At 39.5% G+C, this 25213-nt stretch overlaps 1 pseudogene; it reads left to right on the forward strand.

Moving 5' to 3' along the window:
• Positions 1-567: 567 nt before the first annotated feature.
• On the forward strand, positions 568-22274 carry LOC111524183 (annotated as a pseudogene).
• Positions 22275-25213: the final 2939 nt, after the last annotated feature.

A 25213-nucleotide genomic window follows, 5' to 3' on the forward strand; every position in this document is an offset into this window, starting at 1 on the left:
AGGGGGGAGGGGGGAGGGATTGCATTGGGGAGTTATACCTGATATAAATGATGAATTGATGGGTGCTGACGAGTTGATGGGTGCAGCACACCAACATGGCACATGTATACATATGTAACCTGCACGTTATGCACATGTACCCTAGAACTTAAAGTATAATAAAAAAATAAAAAATAATAATAAAAAAAAAATGCATGTGTGTGTTGGGGTGAGTGGGTATGAGGTAATACCTAAAGCAACTACTAAGACTCAAAACATTATAGACTAATAGACTCAAAACACTATTGGAAAATCAAAATGAAATTTTACAAATGTTCAAGCAGCCTGCATTTTGAACAGGAAAAAGGGAAAAGAAAATTGAGAAATAAAAGTTAGAGAGAAAATACAGCAAAATATATAATGGCAGACTTAAACTTTAAGGTATCAATAATCACATTAAATGCAAATAATATGGTTTAAAACAAATGGTTAAAAACAAAAGGATGGAGGTGCTGGAGCTGTTGCCACCAAGTCCGGATCTCATTGCCGCATGCCCCAGTGCTTGCCTGACGTGCATTCCCAATTCCTTTTGGTTCCAAGTCCAGTATTGCAACTCTCAAGGATCAGCTGATTCATAATCTTCTAAAAGAACAGACCTCCCCCATTAAGATTACATTTGTTGGGGTTGGTGCTGTTGGCATGGTCTGTGCCATCAGTATCTTAATGAAGGACTTGGCAGATGAACTTGCTCTTGTTGATGTCATGGAAGACAAATTGAAGGGAGAGATGATGGATCTCCAACACGGCAGCCTTTTCCTTAGAACACCAAAGATTATCTCTAGCAAAGACCATAATGTAACTGCAAACTCCAAGCTGGTCATTATCACATCTGGGGCACGTCAGCAAGAGGAAGAAAGTTGTCTTAATTTGGACCAGCATAACGTGAACATCTTTAAATTCATCATTCCTAATGTTGTAAAATACAGCCCGAACTGCAAGTTGCTCATTGTTTCAAATCCAGTGGATATCTTGACCTATGTGGCTTGGAAGATAAGTGGCTTTCCCAAAACCTGTGTTATTGGAAGTGGTTGCAATCTGGATTCAGCCCAATTCCATTACCTGATGGGTGAAAGCTGGGAGTTCACCCATTAAGCTGTCATGGGAGGGTCCTTAGGGAACATGGAGATCCTAGTGCACCTTTATGGAATGGAGTGAATGTTGCTGGTGTCTCCCTGAAGACTCTGCACTCACATTTAGGGAGTGATACAGATAAGGAACAGTGGAAAGAGGTTCACAAGCAGGTGGTTGAGAGTCCTTACAAGGTGATCAAACTGAAAGGCTACACATCCTGGGCCATTGGACTCTCTGTGGCAGATTTGGCAGCGAGTATAATGAAGAATCTCAGGCAGGTGCACCCAATTTCCACCAAGATTAAGGGTTTCTATGGAATAAAGGATGATGTCTTTCTTAGTGTTGTTTGCATCTTGGGACAGAATGTAATCTCAGACCTTGTGAAGGTGACTCTGACTCCTAAGGAAGAGGCCTGTTTGAAAAAGAGTGCAGATACACTTTGGGGGATCCAAAAAGAGTTGCAGTTTTTTTTTAATTTTTTTATTATTATGTTTTTGAGATGGAGTTTCACTCTTGTTGCCCAGGCTGGAGTGCAATGGCACAATCTTAGCTCACTGCAACATCCACCTCCCAGGTTCAAGCAATTCTGCCTCAGCCTCCCGAGTAGCTGGGATTACAGGTACCCACCACCATGCCCAGCTAATTTTTTGTATTTTTAGTAGAGAAGGGGCTTCACCATGTTGACCAGGCTGGTCTTGAACTCCTGACCTCAGGTAATTCACCCACCTCAGCCTTCCAAAGTGCTGGGATTACAGGCGTGAGCCACCACTCCCAGCCAGAGCTGCAATTTTAAGGTCTTCTGATGTCATCCATTTCGCTGTCTAAGCTACAACAGGATTTTAGTTGGAGTTTGTGCATGTTGTCCTTTTTTCTGGTCTGTGATTACAACAGTAATATTAAGATGGACTGGGAAAAACATCAATTCCTAAAGTTAGAAATAGAAATGGTTTGTAAAATCCTACAGCTATATCCTAATGCTGGATGGTACTAATCCTGCGTAGTCCTAAACTGGTTAGTCTGAAATAGTTCTACTACCTCTGAGGCACCACTGCCAATGCTGCACATGCTGCAGTTGCCCCTTGAGCCAGATGGAGGTTTACTGTGTGTTATGTAACTTCCTGGCTCCCTCACTGAACAATGCCTAGTCCAACCTTTTTTCCCAATCAGTCACATCCTGGGATCCAGTGTATAAATCCAATATTGCATGTCTTGTACATAATTGTTACAAAGGATCTTATTTTGTGAACTATATATATCAGTAGTGTATATTACCATATAATGTAAAAAGACCTACATATAGACAGTGCAACCAACTATCCAAGTGTCATACCAACTAAAACCCCCAACAAACCTTGAACAGTGAAAAAGAATAAAATAAAAATAGAAGAATGGAAAAATATAGATCACACAATCAAAAGAAAGTAGAAGTGGCCATATTGATATCAGATAAAGTAAATTTCAGAACAAATAAAATTACCAGAAACAGAGGAACATCATACAGTGATAAAAGAATTAATCCACCAATAAAATGTAGTAATCTTAAATGTGTCTGTACCAAACAATAAAGCTGCAAAATATGCAAAGCAAAAATTGATAGAACTGAAAGGAGAAATAGACAAATCCACAATTATAGCTAGAGATTTCAACACCCCTCTGTCAACAACTAGACAGAAAATCAGCAAGGATATAAAAACTCCACAATCTATCAACCAACAGAATCTAGTCAGTGTTCATAGAACACTCTAGCCAACAATAGCAAAATATGCATTATTTTCAAGTGCCCATGGAATATATGCCAAGATTACCAGGTTATCCTGGGTCATAGAACAAATTTAAAATAATTTAAAAGAATTAAAATCATGTAGACTGTGTTCTCCAACCAAAATGGAATCAAACTGGAAATCAATAACAGAAAGATAGCAGGAAAATCTCCATGCACTTGGAAACTAAATAACATTCTTTTAAATAATCACAGGGCAAAGAGGAATTCTTCAAGGAAAATTTTTAATATATTCAACTGAATGAAATAAAAATGCAGCATATCAAAATTTGTGGAATGCATTCAAGGCAGTACTGAGACAGAAATGCACAGCACTAAATGCATACATTAGAAAGGAAAGGTAACAGATGAATACTATAAGCTTTCACTTCAATAATCTAGAAAAAAAAACAGCAAAACAACCCCAAAGCAAGCAGAAAGAAGGAAATAATAAAGAGCAGAAATGAAATCTCCAGGCCCTGATGGCTTCACTGGAGAATTCTCCCAAACATTTATTTTAAAAAGAATTGAAACCAATTTACACATTCTCTTCTAGAAAACAGAAGAAAAAAGAACAGTTTCCAACTCATTTCATGAAGACACTATTACCCAAAACACAAAACCAGACAAAGACTGTACAAAAAAGATAACTAAAGGCCAATAACCCTCATGAATATAAAAGCAATAATTCTTAATGTTAGCAAGTAGAATATAATAAAAGTACACACACCATAATCAAGTGAGGCTTATTCTAGGGATGGAAGATTGGTTCGCTATTTTAAAATCAAAGACTGTAATCCACTATATTAACTGGCTAAAGAAGAAAAATCACAGGATCATATCAATCAGTACAGAAAAATACTGGAGAGAATTCAATAACCATTTATGATTAAAAAAAAACTCAAAAAATAGGAATAAGAGAGAACATCCTCAACTTGACAAGGAACAAAACACCTACAGTAATATTATACTTTAGTAAAAGACTGAATGTCTTCTCTCTAAGATGAGGAATGAGGCAAAAAATATCCACCTTCACACTCTTATTCAACATAGTGCTGAAAGCTCTAGCCAACGCAATATGGCAGCATATGAAAATAAAAGAAATAAATATCAGAAAGAAAAAAATAAGACTGACTGTTCCTACTTGCAGTAGACATAACTGTCTTTACAGAAAACCCCAAGGAATCTGAAAAAAAAACTCCTAGAAGTAATGTGAGTTCAGAAAGTTTGTAGGATATAAGACAGACATATAAAAATCAACTATATTTCCATATAGTAGCAATGAATACATGAATACCAAAAATTAAAAATGCAATATAACTTGAAATCACTCAAAAAATTGAATACTTAGATGTAAAACATGTACTATAACTTTTATGTCAAAAACTATTCAATGCCAATTAAAGAAATCAATTATTTAAATAAATGGAGACGCATATCATATTCATGGATTGAAAGATCCAACATAGTAAAGATGTCAATTATCCCCAAATTGATATACAGATTTGACATAACTACTATCAAAAATCCAGCAAGATTATTTTATAGATATGGACAAGATTATTCTAAAATGAATGCATGGAAAGACAAAAGAACTAGTATAACTAAAATAAAAATAAAGTAATAGGAATGTGTCTACTTACTTTCAAGACTTATTCTATTGCTACCATAATCAAGACTCCGTGGTACTGGTGGAAGGAGAGACACGTAGATCAATGGGATAGAATAAAGGCTGCAAAAATAGAACCACACAAATGTACCCAATTCATTTTTGACAAAGGAACAAAAGCAATTCAATAAAGAAAAGACTGCCTTTTCAGCAAATGGTTCTGGAAGAATTGGACATCTATAGGCCAAAAAAAGATCCTTGACCTAAGTCTCATATCTTATACTGACTCAAAATGGAACAAAGACCCTTAAATATAAACCATAAAACTATAAAACTTTTAGAAAAAAAAAAAAACTTAGGAGAAAATCTTCAGGATCCAGGGATAGGCAAAGAATGTTTAGACTTGTCACCAAAAGCATGATCCATAAAAGGAAAAAATGATAAATTGGACTTCATCAAAATTTAAAAGTTTGCTCTGCGAAAGACTGTTGCTGAGGGGATGAAAAGACAAGCTACATAATGGGAGAAAATATTTGCAAACCATGTATTCAACAAATGACTATTATCTGGAATACAAAAAGAACTCTCAAAATGTGACAGTTAAAAAATAATCAGATAAGAAAACGAGAAAATTACATAGACATTTCATCAAAAAGGATATACAGATGACAAATAATCAAATAAAAATATTTTCACATCAGTAGCCATTAAGGAAATGAAAAATTAACACCACAATGAAATATCTCTATACACATATCAGAATGCCTAAAATAAAAAACAGTGACAACACCTATCTGGGTGCAGTGGCTCACACCTGTAATCCCAGCACTTTGGGAAGCCAAGGCAGGTGGATCACTTGAGGTCAGGCATTCGAGACCAGCCTGGGCAACATAATGAAACCACACCTCTACTAAAGATGCAAAAATTAGTTGGATGTGGTGGTGCATGCCTGTAGTCCCAGCTACTCAGGAGGCTGAGGCATGAGAATCACTTGAATACAGGAAGTGGAGGTTGCAGTGAGCAAAGATCATGTCACTGTGCTCCGGCCTGGGTGACAGAGTGAGACTCTATCTCAAAAAAAAAAAAAAAAAAAAATAGTGATAACACCAAATGCTGGCAATGTTAAGAAGAAACTAGATCAAGGTTATGAAAAAACCTTCAAAGTTACGAAGAAACTGGATCACTCATACATTGTTGGTGAGAATGTAAAACAAGTACAAGCCACTCTGGAAAACAGTGTCTCTAAAAACTAAACATACAACTACCATGTGACCCAGCAACTGCACTACCAGGCATTTATCCCAGAGAAATGAAGAGCTATGTTCACACAAGAATCCATATATGACTGTTTATAGCAGCTTTATTTGTTAAAACCCCAAACTGAAAACAACCTAGATGTCCTACAATGGGTGAATGGAGAAACAACTGTGAAATATTCATACCATGGAATACTACTCAGCAATAATATTGATACATACAACTTCGATGAATTAAAAAAAAATGGACTGAGTTAAAAAAAAAAAAAAGCCAATCTCACATTAACCTTTTATATAACATTCTTGAAAGGACAAAATTATAGTAATGGAGAACAGATCAATGGTTGCCAAGTGTTAAGGAGGGAGGAGAGGAGGAAGGGAAGTAGGTGTGACTAAAAAAAAAGGCAGCACAAAGGATCCTTGTAGTGATGGAAATGTACTGTATCTTGACTGTGTCAATGTCAGTATCTTGGTTGTGATATTATACTCTAGTTTTGCAAGATGTTACTATTGGAGGAAACAGAGTAAAAAGTACATGGACCACTCAGTATTATTTCATGTGAATATACAATTAACTGAAAATGAAAAGCTTAATTGTTTAAAGTAACACTATTTAGGGTGGGGGGAGTCATGTGGTGTGGAGATGGGAAAAATATGTATGAGATTGTCAAGTGGATTGTGAGATGTTCAGAATTCCTGAATCTCCCTCTGCTCACCAAATGCCACCGTTTCCTCATTGTTATCACTTCTAAAACTTGCCCTATCCATCCCACATCACCCTTTATGGACAATACTCGTACAGCCCACACTGATAGCCACTGCACTGGAAGGTAACAATAACTCTATAGAGCTGGTGGAAGAGGCTACTTTATAAATGAAAACTGAGGAATCTGAGTGAGGCGAAGGCGCCCTCCCAAAATCACACAACAAGTAAATTTCACAGCCAGTTTTTCCACCGTTTCACATCACCTCACATAATCATTTCACTCCACTACATTTCTAATCATCTACCATTTTCAAAGCTCTTTTTAAAATGTTATCTTAATTGGTCGTAAGCTGTCCCAGCTAAAAGAAAATGACAGAGGGCTAGAATAATGGGAGTGGTAGCAATCTCTTAGCCAATGTGGGTTGCTGTGGCAAATTCCTGCCTCCACATCTGCAAGATGCCTACGTTTGTGTTCATATTTGCCCCCTTTGCACTCAACAAATTAAAACTCCTCCTACTTAAGCCTAATTCCTCCCCTCAGTTTTTGGATCCCACTCCCCATCACCTCATTTTATTGATTATGCCATCTGTTTCTTGCATCTTCAAACTTACTCACTCTACTGCCTCTTTCCCATCAGGAGAAAAAAACATGTTTCCTTAGCTTCGTGTCCTCTTCAGAATACAGCCCCTCTCCTTTTGAAGGAGAGTGATTAAACGCTCTGCCTTCATTTCCTCTTCTTTCCACTCCAGTGCAGTTTGGTTTCTGGCCCACAACTGCTCTTAAACTTTACCACATTCCCAGGTCTACCTTGTACTAGCTCCAACAGACACTCTTCAGTCCTTACCTTACTTAACCTGTGCTCAGCATTTGATACATTAACCTCTCCCTTTTTGAAACGCTCTTCCTTGGCCTAGGCTTCCCTGGTTTTCCTCCTACTCTCTAGCCATAGGACATTTCTCTTCTCCCTGTCACTCAAATGCTGATGTTTCAGTATTCTGTCCTAGTCTCCCTTCTCTTTTCCCTTTATACCTTCTCCCAGGTTTCATTTACCATCTATCATACCAGTCTCTCAAGCTCCAGAACCAAGTAACTCACATCCTGCTAAATTCAACAAGCCCAAAATGGACCAAAATTCAACAACTCCAAAACTGAACATCATCCTCCCCATCTCAAATCTATTCCTGAATAGCTCAATCTGTGGCATTTTCATACACCAGCCACACTAGATTCTTCTTCCTCATATCCACATTAAATTTTTCACCAAGCCTATTTACCTTCTCAATGCCCTTCAATCTATTTGCATGTCCAATGACACTGCCTTAGTCCAGACCCCCAAAATCTGTCAACTGAAAATCTGCAGTAGCTTCCTAACTGGTCTCAGCACCCCTAATTGTGTCCCCTTCCAATCTATTCTTTTAATCACAATGAGTTATTTTCCTAAAAATAACTAAAGTCCTAAAATATGACTCACTACATCATGTTCTGTCTTTAAACCTTTCAGTGGCTCCTCAGTGCCTTTTAGCTAAACTCTCACTTCACCATGGCCTGTCTAGTGGAGCCCTACCTATCTTTCCAGCCTACTCTCCCACTTGCTTCTCACATCCTGCAACTACCTCCTCTTCTCCCACAGTAAATTTCTTTCAATTCCCAATGCATCGCATTATCTCTTGCTCCTAGGACTTCACACAAGAAGAACTCACCATCTGGAACCTCATTCCTCAACTCCTCCCTCCACTGGCTTCCCCTACTCATCCTTCAGACCTCAGAAAAGGTCACTTCCCGACCTCCACTTGATGAGGCTGGGTCCCCCTGCTCTGTTCTCCCAACACCCTAATCTTTCCCTGTTGTGAAACTTATCACACCCTTTCACAATTACTTATTTATCTATTTGTTTTCCCCATGAAGCTGTAAGTCACTTGAGAATACTAATCTATCTTGTTTACCTTCATAGCTATAATGCTGGCACAGTGCTTTGAATGCTCAATAGATGTAGTTTTAACAGACTATACAAGAATATATAAAAAATTAAGAAATCCAAGCCTGTATGGCAGCTCTCCAGGGACTCAGCAGTCCCCTCTGGCTCATTTTCTGGCTTATGCAACCTTATGGTGACCCCTGTGTGGCACCCTCCCTTATATGAACCAGCGTTCTTTGTTCACATATAGGAGAACGCTGTTTGCTGTAACCTCAGCTTCGAGAAAACAATGCCCATATTGCATTAACCTGCTAGACCAGCTTCAGAAAGGATCTCTGAATGTCACGATTTCAGAAACCGTAAAATCACCCCTTGTTCTACTGCAGAAAAAAATACAGTGGAACAAGGAGTTCCCTGAGCAATTCTTAAAATTCCTTTGTCAGAGTCAAAGATATTATTTGTCAACTAGAGGCAAGTCAAACGCAAATAACTTTTAAATTTATACTATGGAAATTAAAATTATAAACCCTAAAATTTTAAATTAACTTTTAATTAAAATTACAGTTAAAAACCAGAAGTCACAAGTTTTTTTCATAGAGCGGTCTTGAGAGATTAAGAAACTGACCTGTTGACATGAGGCTTTGAGAATACTCTGCACTAAGCTAATAATTACACCTTGTTATACAGATAAGAAAAGAACTGGAAAATATTTACCAGTCAGTTAACTTAAACCCACTAAGAATACAAACATTAGATAGGTGAGAGGGTAGAATGCTTTTTTTGTCAGATTTACATTTTTTCTGTATCTTGTCATCATAAAATTCAGTAGTTTGTACATAGAGGTCTCTTGTAGGATTTTTCTCTAACTATAATGGTTAAATATTATACAGCCTTTAACCTTGAGACTATAAAACTCACCTACTTATCCGTTGTAGGAAATTGCAATCCCCAATCATTGTTTATTTGTTATAGGAAATTGGATTTTGTAATGTTTAACCCACTGTTAACTGTTTTACTGTTTAACACAGTGACTTCACTGAGTTTGTTATAATTAAATTAACCAGTATAAAACCAATTCACATCCTCTTAGGGTTAATGAAAAATCACCCATTTTTTCCTGGTACGGATTTTGATACAAGTAAATATAAAGAGTGATTACAGCAGAAACATTTTTAAACAATATGAAAAATAACTCAACTTTTTCCTCTGCAGCCTTACAGCATACATGATTGAAGCAGGGCCATTCCTCAGGTAATAACCAGGGAGAAGAGCTGGGGGGAGCACTGGACCCCAGTGACCTCAGGAGGGAGAAATAAAGGGTCCCCATGCAGAGGAAGAGGGGAGATGGAGGTAGATTCAGATTGGGGTGAAGAGGGCACCAAACAGAGTGTCAGTCTGGAGAGGTAACGTGGGCTAGTGGTTCTACATGCACTGGTTTGAGTCCCATTCACCTGGGCTCAAATCCTGGCTCTGCCTGCCGCTCATGCGCTCTGTCATCAAACAACTTGCATAGTCTCCCTGAGCCTCAGTTGTAACATAAGGATCCTAACAGTGAACTCATGGAGGTGAGAGGATTAAAAGAGATGTTTATAAAGCCTTTATCTCAGTCCTGAGCATGACAATATCCAGTAACAATGCTGCATAAATAGCCTATTTTGTGGTTGTGGTTGTTGTTAATATCTTCCATCTCACTATTTCACTTAGGGCTCAGTCTTGGTGACTCCACTGGGGCACTTTCTACATGTCCCAGCCATGGGGCAGCCAGCCACAGAGCCTCCACGGATGTAAAGGTGCTGCTGTCTCTTATCCTGGTCCTTGTTCTCACTGCAGTTCTAACCTCAGGGCCCTGCCATGGCAGCTCTCTGATGACAGCTGCATCTTCTCTGGGCATCCTATCAGAAATGGTCAAAAAGCCATTCTAAAATGTCTTCTGCCATTATGTTGAGGTGTAATGGAATGTGTACAAACTCTAAAATCAGATGTATTTGCAGACACCTTGCTCACCGTGTATTCTTGGCAAATTTGCTTCTTCCAGATTCTTTACCTTAATTTGGGTTTACTGCCACCTATCTTGAAGATTCATGGTAACAAACTCAACAAACTATATATATATATATATCACTATTACCACATTTGTGAATGTTTTGTTGAATCCTTTCTCAGGTTGAAAAATATTGGAGATTAGAGCTAGAATTGAGTTCAAAGATTATGCCCCAGCCATATCCTCCCTCATGGAAGCTGAATGTTTCAATCTATATAATCTCAAGGCCTTCTGTTTTCTGCTGACAAGAAAGAAGTTTTGTCTTTTACACATTACCCTTCTTCTCCAAGTTCTTTCTTTGTAATCCCCAGGATGCATACATGTACTCATGGCTTAAATCTGTAAATCATAGCCAATGCCATGGTCCCCATCCCACAATGGTGCCATGGAGTTGTGAGTTGGCCCTGCACAATAAGATCAACACCTCCTTTCAGAATGAGAAGGATAATGTTCTTTCTGTCTCATTTCCAGCCATGGGAAGAAGGGTCCTCAACATGTGTTTGTTGGTATGGCACTTTAGAATCACAAACAAAACTCTTTTCTCCTAGGATGGCTGGATCTAGATGAGTTCAAGATTCTGCTGCCACATTGTATCCCAACACTTGTCTCATTCTAAAATCAAGTTCCCTTTGCCCAAGTCCTTTTTCTCTTCTTTGAAGCTCGCTCTCAGTGACCTCCATCACCCTCCCTCAAATAGGACTTCAGACACAGACACAGACACACACACACACACACACACGCATGCATCAGTTCATCAGACATGGCTACAGATATTTTAACCTCTGGCACCACTGTGGACAGCAAAGAAGTCTTTTTTCCCTAGGCCCTTTGTAAATTAATGGTTACAAATAGGTACACAGAGATAGCAATGTCTCCTCATTCTATTCACCAAGAGTCCCACTCAACCCAGCCAAGACACACTCATAACAGATGAGGAAAACGTAAGGTTCGGGGACTTAGCCAGGACACATAGGCATCTGTTGCCCAAGTCCTGGTTCAGGACTCATTCTCCTGTACCACACTGCCCCCTCTCACTATGCAGGCTCCTTTCTCAATGTTGATGTCTTTGAGTTAGCCAGATGGTTAACCCTTTTTTTTTTTCTTTTTCTTTTTCTTTTTTTTTTTTTTTTTTTTTGCCACAAAGACAATTTGCTTTCCGAAAATCTCAAATTAAGCAGCTCATGACTGCTTCTTAAGATAAACAGTAAAGAATTCTAACACAGCATGGTAGAAACAACTTGACAGGACCATGTTGCTTCTGTTTCTTATCTCTGGATGCCAGAAGCCTGCTGCTTTCTCCTGTCCACCCACAAGGGATTTGTGATTGGGTTTGATTCTCCAACCCTGTTTCCTGGAAAAGGCCCCAGAGCCACTGATGTGTCTGCAAGAAAGGAAAAACATTTTGCCCACCAGGTATTGATGTGCCCTAAGGCACTTTGGAGTCCTGAACTTAGCTTTGGGTGGTAAAAAAGCATATTGGCAATTACTGAGTTTCAGAAGCAATTTTTTGGAAGGAAAAAAAAGATAGGTAGTCCAAGACTCCACATTGGCTGTGCTGACCACAATGCCACCAAACTGCTGACTTTCAGAAGCAATTTTCTGCAAAAAACATTTTAAAAATAGGTAGTCCAATGCTCCAAACTGACTGTGCTGACCACCATGCCACCAAATGAAAACTGAAAACTTAATCATCCAGTTCTGTATCAATAGCTAAGTGTTGGGTATCATTTAGGGCAAGAATATTTTAACTAATATTTAATCAGAATTTTTATTTTCAATTGTTAAAGTATTTTACAGACATTTTCCATTTCTCAAATGTAAATTAAGAAAAATCAGTCCACAAAACACAAATGGAAACAAGCACAAATTTATTTGACCACCTTTTGGAGAGACCAACTCAAAGTTGACAATGTATATTCACCATTTGAGAGGACATCTAACATATTACCTCCTTGGCTTCTCAAGGAGATGTTAGTGCCCACTTACTGAATATTGGTAAGCTCCTTCACTAATCTCTGATTATTTTACAGTCAAGACTCCATTCTCCCATCCCTTCTCATAACCCCCTTTCATACTTTAAAGCATTGATCTAAATACAAAATGAGAGAACCTGTGTATTAGTTCACTGGGGTGCCACAACAGAATACCACAGATTGGATGGCTTACACAACAAAAATTTATTTTCTCACAGTTCTGAAGCTGGAAGTCCAAGGTCAAGGTATCAGCAAGCTTGGTTTCCTCTGAGGCCTCTCTCCTTGGCTTGCAAATGGTCACCTTCTTGCCGCCTCTTCACATGGTCTCTATGCACAAGTGCCACTGATATTCCCCTGTACATCCAGATTTCCTCTTTTTAGAAAGACACCAGTCATATTTGATTGGGGCCACTCTATGGGCCTCATTTTAACTTAGTCATCCGTTTAGAGGCTCTATTTCCAAATGCAATCATGTGCTGAGGTACTGGGAGTTCAGGCTCCAACATAAGAGCCGGAGAGCACAATTCAGCCCATAACAACCTCTCTTTATGAAAAGTTTCCAAATTATATCAGACAGTAAAAAATCTGCTCCTAACTTAAGAGTCCTGTTGTTTTGGGCTGTGTAGAAAGATACAGCCAGACCCAACATGTGGTTTAATTTTAGGGACTGCTTGCTTCCTGTTCCCCAAAAATACTCCACATGCCTTTGAATTCTCTCATCAGAAATTCATATCTTCTCAGAGGCTTTCTTCTGTTAAAATGAAGAGAGCCTTGGGTTGAGCCTCATCTGTCACTAGACTTCGGTGCAACCATTGCTTCCTTTCTGAGAACAGTTTTTGATGAAGAGCAGAGGACTGGGTATCAATAGGGCCAGGGAGGAAGTAAGGGAAGGATCATAAATGGAGACAAAGGGAAGAGAAACAAGAAGCTGGAGGCATGAGAAGACAGACCTTACTGGCTTTACCATTTCACCCAAATAGTGGCAGAGGCTGAGTATTCATGCTCCAGTCCATAATTGTTGCTAGAGAATGGGTGCCTCACCCAGATGCCATATTCCCTGCATGGCTCCTCTTGCCTCTAGGTAGGGCCATAGGACAGATTTCTGACAATGGATTGTGAACCAGGAACAACTCCAGTGCCAGACCTGATCTATGGAAATTTCCTACACATTTTCTACCTTCTCTGTTTTCCAACTACCAGTGAAAGAAAAAGATTCTGAAGCCCTGAAAAATGGCAGAACCACAAAACGGAATAGAGTCTGGATCCGTGAATGACCACATGGAAGGCCTCTCACTGAGCACTTGCACTAAACTGTCACTGTGTGAGCAATAACTCCTGTGAGTTAAACCGCTGAGATTTTCAGGGTTTGTCCTTTTTAGTAACTATCAATGTTATAATTAATAAGTTAATACAGTCAATATAAGGCTGAGTTTGGCAAAAAATTAATAGTCACTTCAGTGGTGATGGTTTTATGCTGGTTTATTTCAAGAGTGAATGCTGATAGTAAGAAGAGTATAGGCTGGGCACAGTGGCTCCTGCCAGTAATTCCAGCACTTCAGGAGGCCAAGGCAGGAGTTGAGCTCAGGAGTTTGAGGCTACAGTGAGCTATAATCAGGCCACTTCACTCCAGCCTGGGTGACAGAGTCAAATCACATCTTAAAAAAAGAAGAAGACAACAAAGAAGAAGAGTATTACTTGATTTTTAATGTAAAATGACATTTAGATATTATTATTCAATTCAGGTTGACCTGTAATAGTAGTGATAATAATCACAGACAGTTGCAGTTTGCAACTATCATTGCATTTCAAACTACCAGGCATAATGAGAAGTACACAATAAAATAATAAAACAAACCACTGATAAGGTAAAAAGAGTGCTGGACTGAAAGTCAAGCATCCTGAATTCTAGTTTCACCCCAACACAAACCATTTATGACCAGGAGTCTCACCTCTCCAGTCACTACCAGCTCTAAAAGCCAGAATGGAAATGTCTGTTTAGGGGAAATAGTGCCTCCTATGAGTGAAAAACAAATGACAGGAGAACTGGTCACAGTGCTTTGTGCAGAGAAGATGCTCAATACAGATTTATTCAATTAATAAAAGTTTTTAAACAGACTCTGATAAAGTAATTCAACTGAAATGACAGAGGGTGAATACAGATTTAGACACCCACCCGTGTCCCCTCCCACCGAACTAGAAGTGTCTCTGTGTATTCATGTGTATAAAGAAATTGGCTCCATTTCTGAACAGTGAGAACAGGGCAGAAAAATGAATAAATCTGGGGATGACATATAATCAAAAATATAGCCATCTGTTTAAGTCCGGCATCTAAAATTTAAAAAATAGAAGAGAAGCCACCTGTCTTGCAATGTTGAAGTAAAATGCAAATCTATTTAATTGAAAATAATAATGTAATGTGAACTTTAGTCACAAGCAGAGAGCTTTCTCTATATAGTTATATTAAAGGGCTTAGACCAGTGCCTGGAGCATGATAGACACATAGTTGTTTGTTGAACAAAAACATCGTCATTGGATGCAAAGCATAGGGTAGGCATAGTGAGAGATGCCGAGATGGACAGAAAGTCATCCCTGCTCTCCAGAGGCTTGCAGGCTGGGAAGAGAGAACCATGTCTTCAACCCACTGGAACACAAGACAGAATGAAATACATGCTAAGCAGAGGTGAAAGAAACATGCTAGGGGAGGAAGAAACATTTCATTCTGATGGGAAGGAATCAAAAATGAGGTAGAATTTAGGCTAAGCCTTAAAGTGAGCAATCTCCAGGCTGTGAGGATGGCATGACCCAGGTAATAAAAAGATTGGAAGTAGTGGGCTGGTCAGGTCCATGCAGAGAACTTCAGGAGACAACCTTGGAAAAGAGTGTTGGAGCCATATATGAGTCTGGTTGTGACTTGGGAACAAAACTCTAACAGCCACAAAATTGGGTGCCTAGGAAAAGAAGTAGGTCCCCTTTGTTTTCTTTCTCTCTCCAAATTTGTAAAGTATTTACCTCTCTTAAACCATATAACATGTCATTTTATTAAGTCATTTAAATATGTGTAAGATGGCTGTCGGGCCCAAACTATTTTAATACTACAAAAGTTAAAATAACGTGAAGAAAATGTGTTATAGAACAAAGCATGTGTATATTTGAGTCCTGTCTTAAGTTATTTTAATTTCTGGAGAACAAAACCTCATTTTGTTTCCATTCTAATCATTAGAAGAGACTCCCTTAAGGGGAGTCTGCATTAGCAATACATGTGCATCCCCTGGTATACCGTTTTGCTTCAGAAAAGGACTTGAGTTCAGTACAGAAAGTATTTATATGATGGCGTCTAAAGAGAGGGTCGGCTAAGAGGTCCCCAAATGTCAGCGGCATCCTATTGGTAATCCATGGTCATTCAAAGCATTTTAAGAGGAACAGAGGAAACAGCCTTGTTTCAGTAACTGAAAGAAGGCCAATGTGGCTGGTGCAGAGCAGCAAGAGAGAGTGTGAAAAGAGTCAGGGATATGGACCCAACCATATCATGTAGGGTTCTAAAGGCCACAGAAAGAAGAATAAAGAAGTCTGAATCTTGTACAAAATGCAATGAGAAGCCATTGGTGAGTGTTAAGAAGGGTGATATGATGTCATTTATCCTTTATTTTGGCTGCTGTTTGGAGAAAGAATTGGAATGGGACAGAAACGAAAGCTGAGAGCATAGTTAAAAGACCATTAAAATAGTCCAGAGGAGAGAAGTTGATTATTCAAACTGAAGGCGATAGTTGTAGAAATGGAAATAAGCTAACATATTGGGGATATATTTTAAAGACAAAACAGATTAACTGGATGTTAAATGCAAGGAAAAGAACAGAGTGACTCCCAGGATTTTATCTTAAGAAACTTGGAAGAAATGGTGCCATTTTCCAAGTAAGAGACCAGAGACAGTTTAGGGAGAGGAAAAAGCAGATGATAAAGAGTTCTGTGTAGGGTCCTTTACATTTCAGATGCCTGTTTGACATTCAAGTCAGGTAGGCAGTCTGACATCAAGTAGACAGTTTGATTTATGAGCCTGCAGGCTCAAGGGAAGGTCAATGGAGATTTACATTTGTGAGTCATCTGCATATAGATGGTATTGAAATTATGGGACTAAATGAAATCCACCAGGGAGATGGCAAATGTAAGAGCCAGAAAGGTGCCTAGGAGGTCAAGCAAGGAAGATGGGTCCAGTAAACAGACTGAAAGGGAACATCCAAGGAGATTAGAAGTGGGGAATGAAACATGAGAAGCTGGTGTCGTAGAAGCCAGGAAAACAAACTATCTGGGTTATCTTTGCTTTGAAATTAGTACAGATAATTTTACAAAGCCATGTGAGTTGCTTAGAGCCTTGAGCCAGTAATTTCTATCTCACTATTCCTCATAGGAAGAAAAATGTCAGGATTGTTGAGACAATCTGCCTCCCAATGTATAGCTATAGTCTCTTGTGGAGTTAGTGAGCATGTTAACAGCCCTGCTTCCTCCTATCACTGGAATAGTTCATGTCTTTGGGGCACTGACTCAAGATAATTTTCTTCATAGTCAAAGAACAACACTTTCAAGACAGAAGTTCAAATCAGCTATGCCTTTGAGAGAATAAATTTACCTTTACAGGTACATTACACATATTAGAATACTAAGCTATGGTTTATAACCAGACAGGTCACAGATGATGAATGTGATGGTTTGCTTGCTATTAAATGGGTTGCCTTTGAGAACATATTCTAAGTGAAATATTGTGAATGGCTATCACCTTGTCTATGGAAATAGTTTGACCTCTTGCAAATGTTACCTAATTCAATACCCCATTATCACTTCCTTGTCTTTTGGTAAGGCTGTCAAAAATAAGAACATTTAATGATCAAATAATACGTGAAAAAAATTCCTTAGTCAGCCAAATAACCTCATTTCTCACATTAACTGTGGCTTATAATAAGACAGTTCTTTCAGTAATATAAAGTTTCTAGATTAGCCAAGGTGAGATATATCCAATTCTGTACCAACTTTAATAGACTTCAGTCACAATACTTGAGAGTTTTTCAAATTATAGCTTGAAATGTCAGAGTTGGACACCTTCAGAGATCGTTTGCTTGTTTTCATTGATATGTTCATATTTGAAGGGATACATATACTTTTTAGTTGATTGAGTAACAAGGAAGAATTTAAATAAAATTTTCTAGTCACCCACACATATCTTAAGAGGTCCATCAAAGTACATAAGTTGTACCTGAAAGCATGTACATTGGTGTATCCAGAATATTTCCACTCTGAAGTGGAGACAAATTTCCCTATCCATGAAAATATACGTGCATAAGCTTCCTCACAAATTTACATACAATTTCAGGAGGGTCTCAGATCCTCTGAAAACTACATGCACCCTCACAGCATCGGAGTTTCCAAGCTAAGCACTCTGGGTTTAGACTATTTTCTCTTATGGGTGCACCATGTGTGCCTTCTCCTTATTGGCCATCAGAAATCAGAAATTTCAGTTTCCAAAAGTATGGATTTAAGGAATGCTGGTGGTGGTGGTATTTCTAGGAAAATGAGCATGCTTCCTTGAGAATTAGAGTAAATTTCCCACAATGTATGGAGTTGGAAATTCTGGGCTCTGTCTCGGGTCCTGAAACCTAGGTCCAAGGTCACAAGGAGCTGTCCAAGGTCCCAAATGTCTTACACCAGTGCTTCTCCAAGTAATGATCTACAGATAATCTGCATTAAAATCAACTGAGTGTGTGCATTACACCGCAGATTCCTGATCCATCCAAGAACCATTGAATCAGAAACTTTGAAGGTAGGTCCCACAAATCTGCATTTTAAGGAGTGCCTCAGGAGATTCTTATGTCTGACGCTAAGATAATGTCTACCAAATCTTGGTACCACTTTGTTTACAGCTGGAAACCATTTAATCCCATTTAAATTCACTGATCATTATAAATGCACCTGCTACCTTTAATACCATCTATATTAACGATCATAATGAGTTGCTATATTTCTGTAGAAGACATTGACAACTTTCTTCCAGATGTTTTGTCACAATTTAGCACCAACCAAACATAAAAATCCAAGCCCTATCAAATCTCAAGAAAAGCAAACTCCTTTGGAGGTCAACTTCCTTGATCTTTTCGCAAATCTTTTCTCCTCATCCACTTTAATAATGAAAATAATTACAATTATAGGTAACCAATATTTCCTGATTATTCACTCCATGCCTTCCATCAAATCCATCATAACAATAGTAGTAAATGCAACAAAAAACATTTAATGAGTGCTCACTATATGCCCAGAACTGTTCAAAGTTCCTTATGTGATTGCATCATTTAATCTTTATAATACTGTACCTATGAGACCAAGAAAGACAGGAAAATGTGTATTCTATATTGCTTAAGGTATTAGTGCCATTTATAGGCTTTGTCATATAACTATGATGCCAAATTTGATTCCCTAGTGTTCTTTTTTAAGGTATGAAAATGGGGAAGAAGACAGTGCCCATTACTGATCGTCTGCTGTATTTCTGGCACTTTAACATGTTTTCTTCATTAAAACATCACCAACTATTTATGAATAGATTTTATTATCCCCATTTTAACAGGTTTATTGAAAGACTGACATATCATAAACTGCACGTATTTAAAATGTGCAATTTAATAAGTTTAGATATATGTATATACCTGGGAAGCCATATTGCAATCAAGGTAATGAACATATCTCTCAGCTCCAAAAGTTTTCCCGTCTCCCTTTATAATCCTTCCTCCTGCCCCTCCACTTGCTCATCCCCAGGCAACCATTGACCTGCTTTCTGACACTACAGATTAGGTTACATTTTCTAGAACTTTATATAATCTCTGGGTGTAATCTTTTTGTCTTGCATCTTATACCCAACATGATTATTTTAAGATACATCTATGTTGTTGCATTTATCAAAAGTTCACTCCTTTTTACTGCTGAGTGGTATTCCAATTGTCCTCATTTTATAGATAAGCAAACTGGGGAAATAAGCAGCTAGTTCTGAGATTACATAGTAAAGGACGAGATTCAAATTTAAATCTGCCCAACACAAAAGCCCCATATTTTCCCACTAAAAAGTATGCCTCTCTTCACTGTTAACTGAGAAATAACTCTACATGTATCTTCAGAATGGAAGAATGTGGCCTCCAAAGTCAACAGGCTATAGTAACCACACCAAAAATTGTTGCTGGAGGATTAATTGGAGAGGGTGTCAGCTGTCCTACCCACCTACCTCCACAATATGTGCTTAGCAGTACCACCCTTAAACTTTGGGCTTCAATTATAAGGTCATTCACCTGAAGAAGAACCCAGGAATCCTGGGACTGGCAAGATACATGAGACCACTGTATGCAGGCCCTGAGGTCTAGCTAGAGTCATCTCTTATAGGCCAGAAGGGAAGGAAGTATGTGGGGCAAATGATGGAAGGTGGTCAAATGTATGGTAGAGTAGGAAGGCATCCAAAGAACTACGAAGGTCCTGACTGAACTGGGTCACTTGTGTGACTTGAAGGATAGACTTTTAATTAAGGACAGAAGAGGAGATAAGAACTACAAAATGGAAAAGCAAGGAAAGGTAGACTAACCCTTGCCAAGCTCCCAAACTGTTAATTTGGTGATCTTAGGCACTCATCACTCTCGAAATATAAAAACTTAACAGATTACATTTTTCCATGATTCTCACAACATACTTTTCAGGAGGAATTATTCTTAACACTATGAATAATAACTAGCAGTTATAGAGTGCTTATAATGCACTACACAAAAGAATCATATTCTGTTTTCATTTTACTACAAAGAAATCAGTTCTCAGAAAATATAAGCGACTGTCCAAGATCACACAGCCAGAGAGTGATTTAGTTATAGCCAGAATTCAAGTCTCCAAGTCTTAGTCCAGTAATCTTCCCATGACTCAGACTCCAGACTTCCCTGCTCCCAACCAATCACCCAACCACCACACACACCTCACCATCATTGGTCCCAACCCAGGCTCATCCTAGAGTATATGCTGACTTATGTCCTTTGATTTCAAACCCCTGAAACCCTTATCTTCATCAGTACATGTCCTTCTATGTACACTGCCCTCAGAATACTGTTCAACACTACAGCCAACTTAAAAGATACTCTAATAAACTAATTCTGCACCAATAAGTTAAATAATTATGTTATGCTTTTGTCGGGTGCCAATGGGGCTTAAGAAAACAGTGCCTAAAAGAATAACATACACTGTGGGCAAGAGTGTGATATATAGATTTTCCAAGTCCTATCTTCATACATGTGAATGTCATAGGTTTATGGACTAACTCCAGACAAAGCAAGCCACTATTCCTCTTTCAGTAGGGCCAACTCAGGATGAATGGCCTCTTGCCTGGGGGAGGAAGAAGGGAAATAATAATCATAATAGTTAAATTATATGAATAATAGGAGCCAACATTTATTGATTGCTTTGTATTGGGTATTTTATCAGTATTATCACAATTAAACCACAATTCCATGAAGTAGGTGTTATTGTTAGTTTCATTTCCAGATGAGGAAACTGAAACAGGGAGGCTATGTAATCTCACCATGCTAGTGCTAAGCAGGGCTGGGACTCAACAGCTGTTCTTTCAAATAGCAGAACTTTTTTTTTTTTTTTTTTTTTTTGGTCAAGGTCTCACTCTGTCTCCCAGGCTGTAGTGCAGTGGTACAATTTCATCTCACTGCAACCTTGACCTCCCAGTCTCTCACTTCAGCCTCCCAAGTAGCTGGGACTTACAGGCACACATCACACGTCTAGCTAATTTTGTTTTATTTTTCATAGAGAGAAGTTCACACTATGTTGCCCAGTCTGGTCTCAAACTCTTGTACTCAAGTTATCCTCCTGTCTCAGCCTCACAAAATGCTGAGATTATAGGCGTGAGTCGTGACACCTGACCCAGAATGCTCATTATTAACCAGTGTACTGATCCCCACCAGTTATTGCTTATCGTGCACCTACTGTGTGCCTGGCACTGTGTGAACCTTAAACATATTAATTTCATTGAAACCTCATGGCAACCCTTGGAGATAGGTGTTATCATTGTCCCCATCTGACAGATGAGGCCCAAGAAAAAAAAAAAAAAACTGAGTTAGTGTGGAGCTGGAACCGACGACAGGCATTCTGGCTGAGAGCTCTCTTATTCAGCATGACTGATTCCTATTCAAGTTTAGGTCTTTCTCTTTCTACTTCATTTAGGTTAAAAGGCTTTCCTCTCCAGGAGCCTGGCAAGCCAAGCCCGCCCTCCGCGGGGCAACAGTGCAAGGCATTACCCCTACAGACCACTTAGGGGCACCATCCGTCCTGAGTTGGAGAGAACGATGGGAAAGCAGGGCTCCTTCCCAAGGCTGCGGGGCTCTTCTCCGGGCCCGCCCCCATCCAGCAACAGCCAATCAGAAACTCACTGACAGCGCTGGGCTCTCCACGGTAATGGCCGTGGATGATGATTGGCTAAGTCTCTTAAGGGCCGTCTGGTTTCTGGGGAGCTAGTGACACGCGCAGGACTGGAGGTCTCTGAAGCAAGAGGGGGCTCCAGACATCATCTTTACCTGAATAAGCCCCAACGCTGGGAGTGTCAGCCCGACCCTCCTACGGTAGAAAAGGCAGCAGCCAACTGCTATAGTCCCTTTAGGCTTTTCTCTCCCACCAGTCCTCACTCTGCCCTCTGAGGGGGTTCCTGGCCACTTCAGCTCAGTTTGCTGCTTACCAATCCAGCGGCCCAAGGGGAGCGGGGCTCTGTGTGGCGGGAGCTGGGGGCCGACACGGAGCCCCTTGCCGGGTGCCCCCGGGTTATACGGAAGGGCCTAGCCTAGGACAGCAGCCACTGCATTTCTTTGGCTTGCGCTGCGGTCCGGATGGTGCTCGGTTCTGACACAGAACGTGAGATCAGGTTCTCATTCAGCCCAGGGCCTTGCACGTGCGGCCCTACTGCTTGTAGTGGCTCACCTCTGCCTTTCAGGATCTCACACAAAGTTTTTCACTTTACCCTGCAGGGATGGTCCTCTCTGAGTGCCTTTGGAACTTCGTAAATAGCCGCATTGCAGCACTATGCCATTGTCTTATTTATTTCACTCGTATTGGACTCAGGGTAGGGACCATATCTCCAACGTCTTTGCTTTGAGCAAGATATTTAAACTCTCTGTGCAGCATTTTTCTCAAGTGTAAAATGAGCGTAGTAGTACCTCTTGTATAAAGTTGTGTGTACCTCTTGCATAAAGTTGTGTGCACTAATACATGTAAAGCGCTTAGAAGAGAGTCTTGCACACAGCGGATGATCAGAAAATGTTGGCCATTTGTTATTCCTACAATGCCTAGCACAAACACATCATAAATACTCAACAGTGTTTAGAATCAGTTTCATATATTTGTTCTTGGAGGTTTAAATCTCAACTTTGTCGAAACTGCTACAAGAAGCAAACGGTAAATATATATACAGGGCTGTAAATGTGTCCAAGTGCTTCAACCTGCCGTGGCAGTTGAGAACAGAAGGGAGCCTGGGTTCAAGTTATGACTGCAGCTGAACAGCCGAATGACCAATAGAAAATTAACTAAAAGTTAATTCCTCAACTATGGAATGGAGAGGATCATAATAGTATCTACTTCATCGGGTTGTGGTGCTTGCATTCTTATCCCACTTTCATTTTGGGAGCTAGGACAAGAATGTAATGACACAGTATAGTATTTCTATCTTACATTTGTCTCCCACTTTAACTTTTGCAAAGCACATTCATATATTATCTCATTTAATACTCACAACAACCCTGTGAAGCTCAGAGCACTTCCAGGTTTGTTGGAATCCTACGGCATGTCCATGGTGAGCTGCAGCTCGGTTTCTTTGAGTGCAATTTCAATGTCAGTGCCATGGCTCTGCATCAGAACTGAGCCAGTGACCACCTGGGTCTCAGATAAGCAGGATTTGGATCCCAGATTTTCAAGCCAGTTGTTCTGTGTTTTATTTCTGATTACAGCAGAAAGACGTAATTACATTATCTTTTAAAATGTGAACAAAACAAAGTACAAAGTCTGGTTGAACCACACACACACTGCCCAGAGGCAGCCACTGTTATTCGTTGAGTGTGGCATCTTCCTCACCTCCTGGGTATGGTTTCATGTGTGTACATGTTGGGGGGAAAGCTAGGTTTTTTGTTGTTGTTGTTCTTTTGCATAAACATGATTGTATTTTTAAATTTATTCTACTACTTGTTTTCTTCAATTAACAGTACATCTCAAAGATCTTTTTATGTCTATATCCTTATTTCTTTTTAACTACTGCACAGTCTTTTATACCTGAACTCATTTAACCATTCTCTTGTTGTTAATTCTAATGATTAAAGCCAAGTTTTGTTGAGTCCCCCTCAAATCCCAATTTTGTAGCTGCTTAGATTCTGAACAGTCTCTGGGCCTCAAGACTCAAGTCATCAGGACCTGAAATCCTTATGGTCAAGAGTTCCACCTGGCTCCATATTCTTCCCATACTACAAGCCCAAGGCCCTGGCAAGCTGTGAAACTGGAGTCCCTCCTCCCAAGAGGAAAGAGTGGGAAAGAAGATGTCCACATAGGGCCAAAATGGGCTGATGATGACTTTACTCCTCAGAACACTGCTCAGAGCTAAAGACATCTCTGGAACTTTAAAAGCCTCATAATTACCTCCAAGAAGCTGCATGGCTGAGATCCCTTCTGAAGAGGTAAAGCTGGTGAAACTCATTCTCTTCCTTGAGGCCCTGGTGACCTTCATGACTCAGTCCTTCCCCAGGCCCACCCCTCACCCCCAACACCCACAAGTGTCTCCCCGGGGCTGAAACCTCTGCTTCAGAACACAGACTTGGAATTGAATTGCAGGGGAATGGTGGGCACATCCTGTGGGTACTTGTGAAACACATGGACCTCAGATCCTCAGATAACCCCAAAAGAAAGGATGCAGGCTGGCCAGGGACTGGTCTAGGGACAGTGTCACTTCAGGCAAAATGAGAGGTAGAAAATCAGGGTAGAAATCAGCATATTACAGGCACAAATCCACAAGGGAATGTGCTGACTTCATGACCCTTCACTTCATGCCCTTTCTACCCAGCTCCAAAAGGAATTCACTTGCCTTTTCTCCAGCTACAACTAAAGATTCTCTGGAAAGAGAAATAGGTAAAGGTCTCATCACGTGAATTCCAGACACATCTCTGGTGCACCCAGCATTTTGTACATTAGCCAAAAAGCACATGTTCCCAGTTGAATACAATCACACACATATAACACAGATGCAGTCATGTTCACAATCAGGACACCAAACTGAAGCTATGTTGAAGATGTTCTGTATTCTAATACTCAACAGATTAATGCACTGGAGCCATACCAGACAAACAAACAACTTACAAAAATAGAACTCAAACTGGAAAATACATATGAATAAAATGCAATCTCACTAATCATAAAAAACATACAAAACTTAAAACCAGGATTCTATTTTTCACCTATAAAATTGTCATGTTACAAATTATAATATGCATTTCTTTTTTTTTTTAAGAGGAAGTTTCGCTCCTGTTTCCCAGGCTGGAGTATGACATGCTTATGACATGCTTAAGAATGACAAAAATGTGCTCTGTTCTCTGTTGCTGCTGGTAGAATAAATTAGTTAAAGCCTTTTGGAAAAATAATTTGGCAATACATATCCAAATCTCCTTAACCCAGCAATTTAATTTCTGAAAATCTAGTTAAATGAATAATTTCAAAGATTTTTGCATCAAGAAAACCTGGAAGCAAATATCCAACTTCAATATCCAAAAATAGGAAAATGGTTAAATGAATACTGACACTGCAAACATG

Source organism: Piliocolobus tephrosceles, chromosome 15 (assembly GCF_002776525.5).
Source record: "Piliocolobus tephrosceles isolate RC106 chromosome 15, ASM277652v3, whole genome shotgun sequence".
In the NCBI taxonomy this organism is placed as follows: Eukaryota; Metazoa; Chordata; class Mammalia; order Primates; family Cercopithecidae; genus Piliocolobus; species Piliocolobus tephrosceles.